The 16,894-nt window shown below is 38.1% G+C and overlaps 1 pseudogene; it reads right to left on the bottom strand.

The window, feature by feature from the left end:
- Window positions 1-749: 749 nt before the first annotated feature.
- LOC118631676 lies at window positions 750-1,333 on the bottom strand (annotated as a pseudogene).
- Between the last annotated feature and the right edge of the window lie 15,561 nt (window positions 1,334-16,894).

The following is a 16,894-nucleotide window of genomic DNA, read 5'->3' on the forward strand; positions in this document are numbered from 1 at the left end:
AACAACCCATTTATAAACATTGCTAATGAGCCTGAGTTACTTTTATGAAGGAAATCATTTCCGTTTTACCAAAGTTGCAGAATCTCGAGGGCAAAGATTAATTAGGTGAACTTGATCTCATTTAATCAAAGAAGTCATCTTTATTCAATGTTTTTTGGGACCTTGGGAAGCACATGGAAAAAAGAAAACTTAAGTAGCATTGACCTTGGGCTATTAGTGTTGGGGACTTTGAGCTCCTACAGGTGTGGATGCCCTCGCTATGCTGCATCCCGCATCCCTGTGCAGGACTGAGACCGCGCTGTGTGCTCAGGAGCTGAGGCGATGGGGATTAAACGGAACACTGAACACTTCGGGGAGTTCTCTAACACTCAAGACAAAAACTATTACCTTCTCCATATTCTGCCATGAAAAACTGGCTAGCTCTATAGGTGATCGGAAAGAAGGCTCCTCCGGTACAAGGGATTGAGGGGGCAACTTCAGGACAACTTGCTTTAATGATTCACTAGTCTTAACTCAGCATGGCAAGACTCTGCTTCCAATGACTGATGCAAACACAGAGAATTAAAACAACGTCCTGGAAGCTTGTTTTTTTGGGGGGTGGTGGTGGTACCAAATTACTTTATTTGAAGGAATGGTACAAATGAAAAGATGTAAGTGGATGATTTGGTACAAGTTATAGAAAAGGTAAAGGTAACTCCAACATGCACGCACTGCTTTGGTGACCAGGGAAGTCAACCCCTGGCTATGGGAAGCCAGCCAAAGACTTAGCTCTCGTCACTGTCTCCCAGGGAGTGCTTGTCAAAGAGATACTCTGCCATACCAGTTTCAGGTGCCCCCAATCTGCACAAGTTGGTTACGTGGTCACCCAGTTCTTTGATGGATTTCACCTGCTCATTCAGGTAGTGAGTTTCAAGGAAGTCACACAAGTGAGGGTCATTTTTGTCAGTGGCCAGTTTGTGCAAATCCAGTAGTGACTGATTCACACTTTTTTCCAAGTGTAATGCACACTCCATCGCATTCAGCCCCTTCTCCCAGTCGTCACGGTCTGGTTTCTTGATATCCTGGAGGAAGATTCGGCCACTTCATTGGTTCTGCAGCTTCATCAGTTTCTCAACATGTTCCCTCTCTTCATGAGATTGGTGAAGAAAATATTTGGCAAAGTTCTTCAAAGCCACATCATCGCCGTCAAAGTAGTAAGACATGGACAGGTGGACGTAGGCAGCGTAGAGCTCCAGGTTGATCTGGGGTTGATGGCGGCCTCTGCGTCCTGATGGTAGTTGTGGGGCACCTGTGAGGTGGGCGCGGTGGACGTCATGGTGGGCGGTGAAGGAGAGGCAGCTGTGGGCGCTGGAGTGGGGGCCTTGGGGATGTCCGAGGCGCTGTGAGGAGGTGGCCGAAGGCTGGATCAGATGGCTGGGGGGAATGGGTCGAGCGCCGGTTCTGTCCAAGAACTGTTGAAGCAGGAAACCACGGCGACTCTCCGCGAAGACTCTGGAAGGTTGTGTTTTTTTTTTTTATCCTCACCCGAGGATATTTTTCCATTTTTTGTACAGATAGAGTGGGAGGGAGAGAGAAGAAGGGAGAGAGAGAGAGAAACATCGACGTGAAGTGACACATCGAGTGGCTGCCACCCGCACGACCAACCAGGGCCGGGGACAAACTGCAACCAAGGTACGTGCCCTTAGCGGGAACCGAACCCGGGTCTCTCCAGACCGCAGGCTGATGCTCTAACCGCTGAGCAAAACTGGCCAGGGCTGGAAGGTTGTTTATTTGAGTGTTTCTATTCCTTCAGTTTTTCTTTTTCATCCTGTATCTTATCAACGTTCCTTTCTTTCCCTCCTTCCATCCCCACAGCTTTCTAGAGTTTGTGCCTGGAATTTGATACAGATCCACCATGAAACATCATTGAAAATTTCTGGTAGAGATTCCTAGTAACCAGAACTACAGTGATGCCTCCAAACATAATCTCATTTTTCTCAAGAAATCAAATTCACCCTCATGATCTTCTTTTTTTTTTTTTTTTTTTATCCTCACCCAAGGGCATTTTTGCATTTATCTTCAGATAGAGTGGGAGGGAAAGAGAGAGGAAAACAGAGAGAAACATTAATGTGAGAGAGACACATTGACTGGTTGCCTCCCACACGACCCCAACCAGGGCCGGGGATGAACCACAACCAAGGTACGTGACCTCAGCAGGAATCGAACCCGGGATTCTCTGGTTCGCAGGCCGACTCTCTAACTGCGGAGCCAGACTGGCCAGGGCTGGTCTTCTTTTCTTCCACAGTTTGTTTTCAAACATGCAGGGCTCCTATGCTTTCCTTGTTTAATCTCCCTACTGTGATTTCTGTCTCAATACTGAACACCTTCTCTAGGACACGGCTGGGTTTCCAATCTGCTTCTCTCATCTTCTCCTGAATTTGCTAACATGTTACTCTCCCACATTCTTTTTTTTAATCCTCCCCTGAGGATATTTTTCTATTTATTTTCAGGTAGAAAGAGAAGGAAATAAAGGGAGAGAGAGAGAAAAATCTATGTGAGAGGGACACATCAACTGGTTGCCTCCCACATGATCCTGACCAGGGCCAGGGATGAACCGCAACCTAGGTACATGCCCTTGGCTGGAATCGATCAGGGACGAATTGGTCTGCAGGCCAATGCTCTGCCGCTGAGCCAAACTGGCCAGGGCCTCTCCCACATTCTTAAACACAAAATCAACATCAACAACTACCAAACATCCATTGATATGCTTGGCTCTCAAGTGAATGACCCATTCTTTGCTTTCTCTCATCAACACACACTCTTGGAGTACTCTAGCCTGCTCCCTGGCTTCATGTGTTAACATCAAGGTTACTCTTTAGACCTTTGCAAATCCCATGTCTTTCTCACAACTGTAGACTCTCTTCATTTGAAGGTTACTAATGGTACCTACTTAACGTAATCAGTGTCATTTCTCCAGAATGACACTTCACCCAGCTGTGATATCCAACACTATTAGCCATCACTTCTCTTCTTGCTATTCACCTGAGTTTTCTAACCACTCTCTCATCCTCATCACTGTCTCTGCATCTCTTGACTGTCATTTGATATTTACTGCTCTATTTTACTTGTACCACATATCTAATTTTTCATTCTTACTTCTATTAGAAAATTTCAGGCCATATTGCCATGGTGTACAGCTTACTTTTGCAGTAGTAATTGCCAAATTCATGCAGTTGCCCCTCTATCTGCTCCACTGTTATTTTTCACCCGGACTCCTAATCTAGGCTCCTGGAAATGCCTGCTTCCTCTTCTCTCTCCCATAATCCAATCCTCACACAGCATTCAGAGACATCTTTTAAAAGAATAGATCAAATCATATCACTTTTTTACTTAAAACTGTTCAATGGCTTCACACAGCACTTGAAATTAAAATAAAAGTTCTTAACACTGCCGTCAACGCCCTATGTCCCATGGCCCCTGCTTACTTGTCCAAACTCTCCTGTTTTCCATCTTTCCTTCCCATGAACTGCAGAAACTCTGGATAGTCTTTCTCTCTCTTTTTCTCTAATATTTAATATTTTTCCCTAGACTATGCATCAACTATTTCTCTACTTAGAAAGCATGGTGGCTTCTTCTTGTCATTCAGACAGCAGCAGCTTAGATTTTACCTCCTCAGACAGCCTTCTCTAGACCTCCCATCCAAAGTAACTACCATGTCAACTAGTTTCACACCTCTGTTTTTAGGAGAGCATTTATGCATTTTTCCTGATTTTACTGATTCTTTCCCGGTTTATATGTTTTAATACAGTCTTTGCTTAGTTGTAGTCTCCTCCCCCTCCCCCACTAGGATGCATTCTCACTAAGAGCAGGCCTCCTCCTCTTCCTTTTTTATTTATTTTTTTGTTCTGAACTGGAGTATCCACAGGACCTGGAACAGTCCCCGCACATAATAGCCTCCCTCCCTATATACTGACTGAATAAGTATTTTTCAGAAATTTTGAATCACTATGGAAAAGAGTAGAGAGTTTATTCGAGAAAATATAAATTAAAAATAGAAATATCATATGATCCAGCAATCTCACTTCTGGATATTTATCCAAAAGAACTGGAATTAACATATCAAAGATATGTTAATTAACATGCCCATGTTCATTGCAGCACTATTCTCAATAGCCAAGACGTGAAAACAACCAAAATGTCTACTGATGGATGAATGGGTAAAGTAAATGTAGTAGATAGATATGATGGAATATTATTCCACCTTAAAAAAAGAAATTCTCCAATATACAACAACAGAAATGCACCTTGAGGACATTCTTCTAAGTGAAACAAGCCAGTCACTGAACTACTGCATGATTCCACCTATGAGAGCTACCTAAAACAGGCACATTCAAATAAAAGAAGAGTGGAATGGTAGCTGCAGGGCCTGGGGGCAGGAAAAAATGGACATTTGCTATTCAATGGGCATAAACTTGTAGTTAAGCAAGATGACTAAATTCTAGAGATCTGCTGTACAACATTAAACCTATAGTTAACAATGTACTGTAAAGTTAAACTGTCTCTGCTCAGAGACTCCAGAACACACGCAAGGATCATTTGTTTGTTTGCAATGAATTTAGAAAATCGGAGGCCCTAGCAGAACCAGTACCGTTTTTCTTTCTCTGATGATAGAATGCAGACCTGAATTTGAGCTGCATGTCACATGGTTGTGGAATTCTGTCTGTGGCTTTTGGTCTCAGCTTTCTTTGCCTCTCTACCCATAGTTTCTCAAGATTAATTTCATTCAGCTTCCTGTCCTTAAATATCACCTAAAGCTGATAACCCCCCTGGGTGGGTGGGGGAAATGTGCTGGTGTTGCTCAGATTTCCTTCAGGAATGAAGGGCTTATTATGCCAGCTGCTGGCAGGGCTGTCTCCAAAGCAACCTTAGGTTGTCAGCTATGTTCAGGGATCACCTCATCTGCAGAGAGCCACCTCCTCCAGCATCATACCCCTATGGTGGGGCATCTGGCAGCATTGACTAACTCGGGTCATAAGTTTTGGAAATCTGTCCTTTTCCCTCAACTCAGAAGTGTTCTGGAGGCTCATTTCATTTTCAGAACTCCTGTGTGGATCTTAAATTACAGTCCAAGCTTTCCTGGTGCCCTCGTCTTCCTCCTTCTCTTCCCTTTCACATGATGACTATGTACGCACAAAACCTGTCTCAGAATCTGCTTCCTGGGGAACCCAACCAGCAACACTCTTAAATTCACATCTCCAACCTTAGTTTTCCTTGAGCTTTAGATTCATACATCAGACTGTTTAATCAACATTTCTGCTTGCATTTCTAAAAGTCATCTCCACCTCACCATGTTCAGAACTGAAATCCTGAGAGCTCCTCCTCCTATCACAATCGCCATGCCTAGTGAATGTCATGGGCCAGCCACGTAGATCTTTCTACCCTGCCCCTAACCATCATCCTTGAATCTGGTCTATTTCTTAAGACCCAGATCCTACTGATCAACATCTTGTCAGTCTCACCTCCCAATGTACCCCAAATCCAATCACTCTCACCTTTTTACCACTAGAGCCCTATCCACTCTGCGATTAGTTCTCACCTGGCACATGCCCATGGTCTCCTAACTATGTCCCCGTCTCCCCTCTTGCCCCTTTAAATGTCTCATCTAATGCTTAAATCAAACCTGGTCATTCTCCTGAGTAACTCTAACAGTTTTCTCTTGCGAGAATCAAATCCAGACTTTTCACCAAAGCCCCACATGATAAGCCAGTATTACATGTCTCACATCTACTGGTGCCTCACTATTTTTCAGGCATGTTGGCTTTCTCTCTGCTATACACAGGAGTTCTTTTTGTGCCCTAGAGCATTTGCATTTGAAATTTCTGCTGCTTGGAAGGTTCCTGTCTAAGATCTTTGCTGGCCTCCTTCTCCTTCCTTAAATCTCTAAGGTCATCCTGACCTCTAGCTAAAACAACTCAGGTTTTTTTAATCATCTGATTTAATTTTATCCTCTTTACAGCACTCATGGGTCCTGATATTTTTTGCAATAGACTGAGGTGTGTCCCTACAAAATTTGTATGTTGAAGCCCTTACCCCCAGCACAACTGTATCTGAAGACAGAGTCTCTAGGAAGTAATTAAGGTTAACAAAGGTCATGGGAGTGGAGCCCTAATCCAATAGGACTGTGAGCTTTATAAGAAGAAGAAAAAAAATAGATGTATATATAGTCATGTGTATACAGGGTGGGGAAAAGGCAAGTTTACAGTTGTGAGTATGCAAAGCACAGAGTTTATTCTGGTATTCTTATTAATTATTGCATTATTTTCCACATGAAGAACTATAAGCCTACTTTGCCCCACCCTCTATATTTCTCTCTCTCTCTCCCTCTCTCTCTCTATCTCTTTCTCATCATATAAGCATACGGCTAGAAGGTAGCCATCTGCAATCCAGGAAGAACACACTTTCACTAGTACCCAGCCATGCTGGCACCCCAATTTGGGACTTCTCATCTCCAAAACTCAAGAAAATAAATATTTGTTGTTTCAGTTACTCAGTCTTAGGTATTTTGTTCTGGCAGCCCAAGCAGACTAATATATTTGCTTACTGGTTTGTGTGTTTGTGATCTGTCTCCCACCATAGGATAACAGGGTTCTTGGGCAGGGTATCATCTTGCTCCCTGCTGTGTCCAGTGCAAACAACAGGGTCTGTGTGCTTCGGGCACTTAATGGTAATATATTAATTGGCTGGGAGACAACTGCCTCAAAAAATAGTTAGGATGTAGGAAAAGATAGATGTATAAATTTAAGTGCTGCTATTTCTGACAGGCTATACATCTAGAGAAACTTTCCTAGCTTAAATCATTCAATAATATAGATCAACTATGAAACATCTATTTAAATTTATATAATTTTTAGAGAAAAACTCAGGATCTAAAATGACTGAAAAATACAAATGTTGAGAGACTTGGCAACTGCTCTGGGGAGATCTCCTAATCACTGAGAAAGAAAGAAAGAGAGATTTATGTGTATTCTGGTAAAAAATAAAAGTTAGATAATTGAACAAATCCTGGAACGACTTCTAATATTTATACAAGTGAAGAGAAGAATATGTCAAGAAGTTGGTATAAGTTTATCAGGCATTGATTAAAACAAGCCAACTGGGAAAGGCTTTGAAAAATTCCTACAAGCAGGGCCAAGGTTGGAAGGTGAGGAGAGATTTTCATATGACTTGAGTGCAAGTGAAGATTTGGATCTAATTTTTCACAGAAATACATCTTTTTTTCCTCTTCCTCTTCTTCCTCCTCCTCCCCCCCATTTCCCCCTCTTTCATTTTTCTTTCTCATTTGTTTGTGGTTCTTTCATCCATTCAGAGGATATTTCATGGCCTCCCTTCCATGTGGACCACCCTCCAGGGGAGATAAATGCAGATGAATGATCCCATCGGCAAAAAGCTTGGGGTCAAGTCCGGTGTGTGCATACTTATGTCTGTGGGAGGGGGTATGCAAGGAAGGGGAGTGGGGAAAGGAAGTAAGAAGGTCTTTATGGCTCTGGCATTTAATCTTACTTTATCATTTGCTTTTGCTGTCAGTTATCTATAAGATGTCTGGAAGAAACTCCTATGCATTTTGTTATGACTTAAGTAGACCAAATTTTTTCTATCACTTAAAGGAATCCTGTCATTTCTGGTTTACCAAAATTGATTCTGTTATTTGAGGTATTTTTATACATGTTCTAAGTATAGCTTTTCTTGCTTTGTAGTTCTTGCAAGTCTAATTCTAGTCTTAATAGATAGGTTTCTGCTCAGAAAAGTGGTAGATTTGAGTTCAATAAAACAACTACTTTAGGTACTTTCGCCCTCATTTAAAAAGTGAGGAACTAAAAGTAGAATTTATGTTCTCTCTCATCTGGAGATATAAAAATGCCGTTGAGATCCAACTGGTCTCCAACCCTGAAGTTAGAACATGGGGCTGTTAGAAGAGGAATTTGCTGGTAACAATGAGCGGACTGAAAACGAGAGCAGCATTGGAGCTGTGTGCTGCGCGGTGCTTGAGGTTTCCTTAATCACGGTCTTCCACGGTCAAAGATAACAAAGCTTTGGTACTGCTCTGCACAGTATCAACGCTGTGGACTTTGTGATCTTCTCACTAAGGTTGAATTTTATCATTTTCTTGCTCAAAGATTCAATTCCCATTAACAGAAACCCACTAAGAGGAGTCCACTTTGTGGCTTCGGTGGCCTACCAAACCAAACATTTGGAGGTCAACTCAGGAGAAGAAAAATGATCTCTTTCAAGATGGCTATTACTGCACAAGCAGGAAAATATCAGTAAGCAGGATATCTTTTTATAAATAAATTTTAAGGCAATAGTAGTGTCAGTCTTCCTCTATAATCCCTGCTAATATGAAGCACCAAATTGCACTGGCAGTGTGGGGCAACGTAGCTCAGATGACTGCTCTATCCACATACTACTAGAACACATTTATTAAATAATATACTTGTAAGTCCCTTTGTCTTACATTTATTGACCTCTGTGCCTCACATTTCCCCAGAGATGTTAGGAAATAGAAAATGTCACAGATGTTATCTAACAGGGAGTGTTATTATCTGGGTTTTGCAAATCTAGCATTTACTGAACACAGGGAAGACACAGTGCATTCACAGTGAAGAGCTGCGTAGACGGTTTGTTGGCCAGAGGAATCTCAGCATAGTGTGAGGAAGATACACAGGTGAAGAGGAACAAAGAATACCACACAGTGATGATCAAACAGCGACAGTGAGGGGAAGGAGTCTTCAGCTATTTTTGAGCTGCAGGGTAAACAGCATTAAACTGGACTCCTACTCATGACAGTTAAATAAGATTCCAGGAATCTTTTCTGTTGACAGCTTCTAAGATATATATATATAATTGGCCTGCACTCAGGAAAAATGAACATTTGTGTGCTATGTCCAATGAAGTTTCAGGGAGATAGGAAGGCAAACTCAGCAGTCAGCAATTTGTAATTATTCAGAATTTACAAATTCACACATTTTAATATCACAGAAGGCCTTTCAGATACAATATTTTACGGTTTTAGCATCTTCTAAATTCTGCTTAGGTTCTGATGAGTATTGTTTTCAAGTGTAATTGAATGAAACTCAATGCCTATCTTACACCACTTACAAAAATTAACTTGAAATGGGATTAAAACTAAATGTAAGACTGGAAATCTTAAAACTCCTAGAAGAACACATAGAAAATTGCTCCTTGACACAGTTGTGGTGATGATGTTTTGAATATAACACCTCAAGCACAAGTGACAACAACAACCACCAAGTGGGACTACATCAAAGTAAAAAGCTTCTGAATAACAAAAGAAACTATAGACAAAGTTAAAAGGCAACGTATAGAATGAAAAAAAATATTTGCAAATCATATAGCTGATAAGAGGTTAATAGTTAAGATATGTAAAGAACTCATACAACTCATAGGAAAACATCCCCAAAATCCAATTTTAAATGGGCAAAGGACCTGAATAGACATTTTCCAAAAGAAAGATGTACCACTGGCCAATGGATACTTGAAAAGGTGCTCAACACCATTAATCATTGGGGAAATACAAATCAAAACCACAGTGTGATATCACCCTGTTAGAATGGCCATCATCAAAAAAGACAAGGCATAACAAATGCTGGCGAGGATTTGGAAAAAAGGGAACCCTTGTGCACTGTTGGTGAGACTGATCTGGTGCAGCCACTGTGGAAAACAGTCTGGAGGACCCTCAGAAGCTAGTAGAACTACCATATGATCCAGGAACTCTGCTTCTGGCAATATATCAAAAGGAAATGAAAACACTACGTGAAAGATATCTCTGCACCCCCATGTTCACAACAGTATTATTTACAGATGAATTATATATATATATATATGAATAATAATATATATACACACAAGTTCTTTATGAATATTATTCAGCCATAAAAAAAAAGGAAACCTTGTCATTTGTGACAACATACATGGACCTTGAGGGCATTAAGCTAAGTGCAATTAAGTCAGACAAAAACAAATACTGCATGAGTTCACTTACATGTGGAATCTAAAACAAACAAACAAAAACACAAACTCATAAAAAAAGAGAGAGAGATCAGATTTGTGGTTACCAGAGGCTTGTGGGGAATCGAATGAAGGTTGTCAAAAGGTTCAAACTTCCAGTTACAAGATAAGTAAGTGCTAGGGAGGTCATGTACATCACAATCACTATAGTTACCATTGCTGTATGGTATATTTGAAAGTTGTTAAGAAAGTAAGTCCTAAGAGTTTTCATCACAGGAAAAAATTTTTCTTATCCTTTTCTTTTTTATATATCTATATGAGATGATGGGTGTGACCTAAACTGTGGCAATTATTTAACATCTGTAACCCAAGTCATTATGCTGTACACCTTACGGTTAAATAGTGTTGGACATAAATTATATCTCAATAAAAGTAGAAAAGGCCTAATTGTAGGCTTATCACATTAACAAGGGATTGCCTTTATAAAAAATATAAGTTGAATTACTCAGAGTTTGGTGGGAAAGTCCCACGCTCTGCCTCCTTACTGGGCCATCTGCTCTCTGGTCAACTATCATCATTGAGAACACAGCTGCAGGACGGATAATGCCTTTTTTCAATCCACTGGTGACACTTCTCATCAATAATGAGACAATTATTAAAGGAAGAGGAGACAAGAAAAACAACTGTGGGTTTTATTGAGAGGAAGGAACTTCAGCTGTTTGGATCATTATGTTTTATTTAAAAAGAGTAGACTTTCTTACAACATGAATGTAACAGATGTTTGCAAAGGCCTCCTAGCCTGAGGGAAAACAGGGTCAGGATAACCATAAGGAAATGGCAGAATCTGTGGAATCTCATTTCTCTTTCAAGTCCCTCTCTGCTGGTTTAATGAGTCCCTGGGGGCTACAACCGCCCTTTTCTTTTACCTTCTCAGCTGATCCTGACACTCATCACATAGGTCAGGATGTGCTGGACTGATACTCTCTCCCACTCCCAATGCTGGCTGCCATGGCTGGCTGTCAAAACTGGCTCTTCATCTGGCTGGTCATCTCAGTGGTGCCCTTTTATTAGCTATATGAGCAGATGCACCGAAGTGGAGGTAAATACCCTTTCAGCTTGTGTTACACTTTATTTTTAGGGCAGGGCAGATCTACACATATTTTTCTTCAATTAGCTTAAAGTGATTTCAAAAATTTTCATCTCTTAATCCCTGGTCTTGGGCAAGAGGACAGTTTAAGATATAACTGTAGTTCATTCATATTTGTCCCTCCTTTAAAACTGGAACATGTTTTCTTAGAATAAGTTTGTAAAAGTCAGTTCCCTTTATTTTCAGAATGGCTTGTTTTCCATCGGGTATAGAATCGAAAAGGTTAGGTAGTATTTATTTTTTTTCTAAATTTTTTATGTTAGTTTTGGGCTTGGGATTAACTGTTAATAATCAATCCATCTTCTTTTTAATTCTGGCCATGAAAAATCAAAGTCTTAAACAAGTATAATCGAGATCAGTCTATGTTATTCTTATAGACATTGCTAGCATGCCTGAAGTTACACTGATATGTCGTTTAGACTGGTTACACTACAGATTTTATTTTGCGTTAGTCATCTAGCATAGAGAGGGAAAGTAGGATTTATCTCCTATGCCTGGATCATTGTGTTGAAAAAAGACTACTCAGAATGAGTGTATGATTGATTCGCTTTCTTCCATGTGTGTCGGTGATATTCACAGCTACATATTTGCTACAAAATAGAGTAATGATTTCTAGTACTGATTCACTTCCTACTTCTCATTCACTCCAGTCCCTTCTCCTGGTTTGTAATGCTTTAGTTCAGTAATTAATTATCTAAAGAACTAGAATGTCATAATGCTTCATAAGGCAGGAAAGTAAGGGAATGAATGACATAAAATTAAATGTAATATAAAAAAGTCTGAATTCTGGTCTTCTAATAATTTATGCACTAATCAGCATGACTTTCATTTCCATACCAAAGAATACAGAATCACATGAGACTTCGGGTAAGTTTGTTTTTAGTGTTCCCCACTTTCTGTGACCCTGTAGTTATTCAGTGGTATAATTTATGTCTTCCTCATATACCAAAGACTTTTTACCATCTGCCTGCTGAAACATCTTAAACCATAATTAAATAGTTCTTTTATCTCAGTAACCAAATGCTTAACAGGTACTATGTAGTAGTTAAGTGTTTCAAGAATACATACATTTTACATTTATTTTTATTTCATACTTTAAAAAATTATTGAAAACTTCTTTTGTCTCAACTACTTATCTAAATTGTCAGGCTACAATGATGAATTAAAGTTTTTTCCCCCATGGGACTTGTTTTAGTGTGGAAAGGTCAGAGAGCAAACAAACGAAAAATACCGGAGAGTGGTAAGCACTGGACAGAGAATTCAGTTGGGATGATATGATGGCGTATGATCAACTAAATTAGGATGATTGATAAGTGAATAATTACTTTGAGTGGGGTGTTTAGGAAAGGCCTATCTGATGAATGAAATTAAAAGTATCTAAATAAAAATAAAGATCCGGCCATGGAAACTTCATAGAATACACAATGTAAGCCCAAGAGCAGACTTTCAGGCACAATAAAGTAGATAGGAAGGTACTGGTGAGGGTGGAAAGAGTCCAGTGGCCTTGACAAAAGTCCTCTGTAGTAAATGCTTATTTAAGTTTATCTATTTGATAAATCTCTAAAAAAATTATAATATATTAACTCCCTTAAAGAAATCACATCAACTAAAGGAACTATGTTTAGCAGTCCAAGAGGAAGGAAAATCACCTGCAAAGAACCAATTATTCAGACATGAGATTTTTCAAGGACAGTAATTAAGTCCAAAGACAAGTCAGAAGATTGTGGAGTAATATCTCCAATGTCCTGAGAAAAATTACTTTTAATTTAGAATGTGAACCCAGAGACATATCTTCCAACAGTGTTCTTATACAAAAACTAAGGCAGAGCGTTGACCACCAACAGACCTTTATTAAAGGAACCGCTAAAGCAACTACTCAAGAAAGAAGAAAATGATTTTAAATAGAAGATATAGATGCAAAAATAAATGGCAAAGAAATGAATAATCAAATATTGTATAAAATAATAATGAAATGTCTATTTTTGCAGATTAAAAATGGAAGAACTGAAATACTGGAAAAAATTAGCCTGTAGATTGTGATTACTCTTACTTATAGTTAAAATAATATATGTCTTAGATTGTACACATGGTAGACTGCAATATTAATCTTTTGCATAGTAATATTTTAATGGTAGCAATAAAAATTTGAAGAAGATATAAGTTCCAAAGAGTAGAAGAAAAAAATGGAATAAAAAACAAATGAAAGTATTCAGTCAGTCCAAAAAAGATGAGAGAAGAAAAAATAAGCATAGAAAAATGTAACAAAATGCATAAAGCAAGATGGTGAAAAAAATAATTTAAATATATCAATAATCACAATAAATATAGAGTAGATTATAGACAGGTTTAAAAATTAAAATATAGGAATAAACAGAGAAGAAAAACACCTAAAATATAATTTTGGAGGACAGAAAATGAAAGGACTTAAAAAGAACTAGTGTAACTATATTAATAGCAATACAAAATCATCAGTAGAGATAGAAAAGGCAATTATATAAACTGAAAAAGTTCAATTAAAGATTTCATTTAACCAGGAAGATATAAATCTAAACCATATGCACCCAATAAAATAACCTCAATATGTTTACAAAAAATTTATGTAGAAATTAACAAGACATCACAATAGTGACCAACTTCAATACTTGTCTTCAAATTAGCAACTTAGAGGACAAGGTAGAAAAAAACACGCAAATAGAGCAGCAAATGGGAAAAAAAATTAAAAAGCACGAGGAGAGTTTAAGGGAGCTATGGGACAACACAAAATGTAACAATATTGGCATTATAGAGGTACCGGAAGGAGAAGAACCAGAGAAAGGAACAGAGAAACTGTTTGAAGAAATAACGACAAAAAAGTTCCCTAAACTGGTGAAGGAAAAAGTCACACAAGTCCAGGAAACACAGAGAGTCCCAAGCAAGATGAACCCCAGAAGACCCACAGCTAGACACATCATAATAAAAATGGCAAACATTAAAGACAAAGAAAGAATCTTAAAAGAAGCAAGAGACAGAAAGTTACCTAAAGGGAGCTCCCATTGGACTGTCAGCTGATTTCTCAATAGAAACACTACAGGCCAGAAGGGAATGGCATGCAGTGTACGAAGTAATGCAAGACAAGGATCTGAATCCAAGACTACTCTATCCAGCAAGGCTATCATTCAAAATTGAAGGAGAAATTAAGAGCTTTATGGATAAAAAAAAAAAAAAAAAAGCTAAAGGAATTTACCATCACCAAACCATCACTGCAATAAATGCTCAAGGGACTGTTGTAAGAAGAAGAAGAAACAGAGAGAGAGGGGAGCACAGGCATACAATAATAATGGCAACTTATAACTATCTATCAATAATAACCTTAAATGTAAATGGCTTAAATGCTCCAATCAAAAGATATAGGGTAGCTGATTGGACAAGGAAACACGACCCATATAATATATGCTGTCTACAAGAGACTCACAACAAAAGACTTGCACAGGACAAAAGTGAAGGAATAGAAAAAAATTTCCCAAGCAAATGGAAATGAAAAAAAAGCTGGTGTTGCAATACTCATATCTGACAAGATAGACTTCAAAACAAGGGCCATAATAAGAGACAAAGAAGGTCACTACATAATATTAAAGGGTTCAATCCAACAAGAGGATATAACCCTGGTAAACATATATGCACCAAATATGGGAACACCAAAATATATTTAAAAACTTCTGGAGGACTTCAACGGAGAGATCAATAGATTTACAATCATAGTGGGTGACTTTAACACGCCACTGACACCACTGGATAGGTCTTCTAGACAAAAAATTAACAAAGACATAGAGCCTTTAAATGACAAACGAGATCAGTTGGGCTTAATTGATATTTACAGAACATTCCACCCTAAAGCTGAAGAAGATACATTCTTCTCAAGTGCACATGGGACATTCTCAAAGATAGACTACATGTTAGGGTGCAAACTAAGTCTCTACAAGTTCAAGAAGATTGAAATAATATCAAGCATCTTCTCAGATCACAATGGCATGAAACTAGAACTCAGTTAAAACGAAATCATTGAAAGACTTGGAGGCTAAATAACATGTTATTAAACAACAAATGGGTTACCAACGAGATCAAGGAAGAAATGAAAAACTTCCTGGAAACCAATGAAAATGAACACACAACAGCACAAAATCTATGGGATGTAGCAAAAGCAGTCCTGAAAGGGAAGTTTATAGCACTACAGTCCTACCTCAAGAAACAAAAAAATTTCTAATTGACTTTCGACCCTACAACTTAAAGAACTAGAAAGTAAACAAAAAGAAAAACCCAGAGCAAGTAGAAGGAAAAAAATAGTAAAGGTCATAGCAGAAACAAACAACATAGAAACTAAAAAACAATTCAAAAGGTCAATGAAACAAAAGCTGGTTCTTTGAAAAGATAAACAAGATTGATGGACCTTTAGCCAGACTCACCAAGAAACAAAAAGAGGATTCAAATAAACAAAATCAGAAACAAAAGAGGAGAAGTAAAAACTGACACCACAAAAATACAAAGGGTATGGGGAGGAGGGTGTCAATGGGGGAAAAAGGAGAAACATCTGTAACAAAAATAGATTGATAAAAATAATTAATAAAAAAAAAACAACTGGTTCAAATGGTTTTATAGATCAGTTCTACTAAATTTTTAACGAAGAGAAAATAATTCTCATATACTTTTTCAGAGACTAGAAAGAATAGCAATAGTCCCAAGTCTTTTTTTGAGGTCAGTATAACCTTCATACCAAAGCTAAAAAAAAGGATATTATGAGAAAGGAGAGTGTATTACAATTTCATTTAAAAAAATAAATGAAAGTCTTGTTAGTTGTTCACCAAAAAATTATAACTCATAATGAGCAAGTCAGGTTTATACCAGGAAAAAAATACAAAAACAAAAACACATGCTTTAAAAATCTAGGAATAAACAAAGATAAACAAAACTTCTATAATGAAAATTAGAAAATATCATTGGAAGAAACTGATGAACTTACAAAAATGACTGGAATTCAGTTTAGGGATTGTAAGAGTAAATATTTTAAAGATGTCAGTTCTTTCCAAATTAATTTATATTTGATAACAATCTCATTGAAAATAATAATAATCTTATAAATTTCACTCACTATTTAAAAGATTAAAGAAGAAAACCACATGATCCTCTCAATCAATGAAGAAATTATTTAGATATCATAGTAAGAATAGAAGAATCAAAACCTACAAACAACCTATGTCAAATACAGTTCTTAATGGTGAAATGTTGGAAGTGCTCACTCTGAAATTAGCAGCAAGACAAAAGTATTCACTATAACCTTTTCTATTTAGTGTTTTACTGTAGGTCTTAGCTAGCACAGTTAGATAAGAAATATAAAATTATAGAACAATATCCCTGATGAACCTAGATGCAAAAATCCTCAACAAAATACTAGCAAACCAAAATTTAACAATATATTAAAAGTATCATACACCATGGTCAGGTGGGAAATATTCCAGGGATGCAAGAATAGTTCAGTACCCACATACCAGTCAATATGATGCACCACATTAACAAAATAAAAAATAAAAATTATACAATCATCTCAATAGAGGTAGAAAAGGCATTTGACAAAAATCCAACATCCATTTATGATAAAAACTCTCAACTAAGTTGGTATGGAGGAAACATAACTCAACACAATAAAGGCCATTTATGACAAACCCATAGCTAACATCATACTCAATGATGAAAAGCTGAAAGCTTTCCCTC

Source organism: Molossus molossus, unplaced genomic scaffold, assembly GCF_014108415.1.
Source record: "Molossus molossus isolate mMolMol1 unplaced genomic scaffold, mMolMol1.p scaffold_m16_p_16, whole genome shotgun sequence".
Taxonomy (NCBI): domain Eukaryota; kingdom Metazoa; phylum Chordata; class Mammalia; order Chiroptera; family Molossidae; genus Molossus; species Molossus molossus.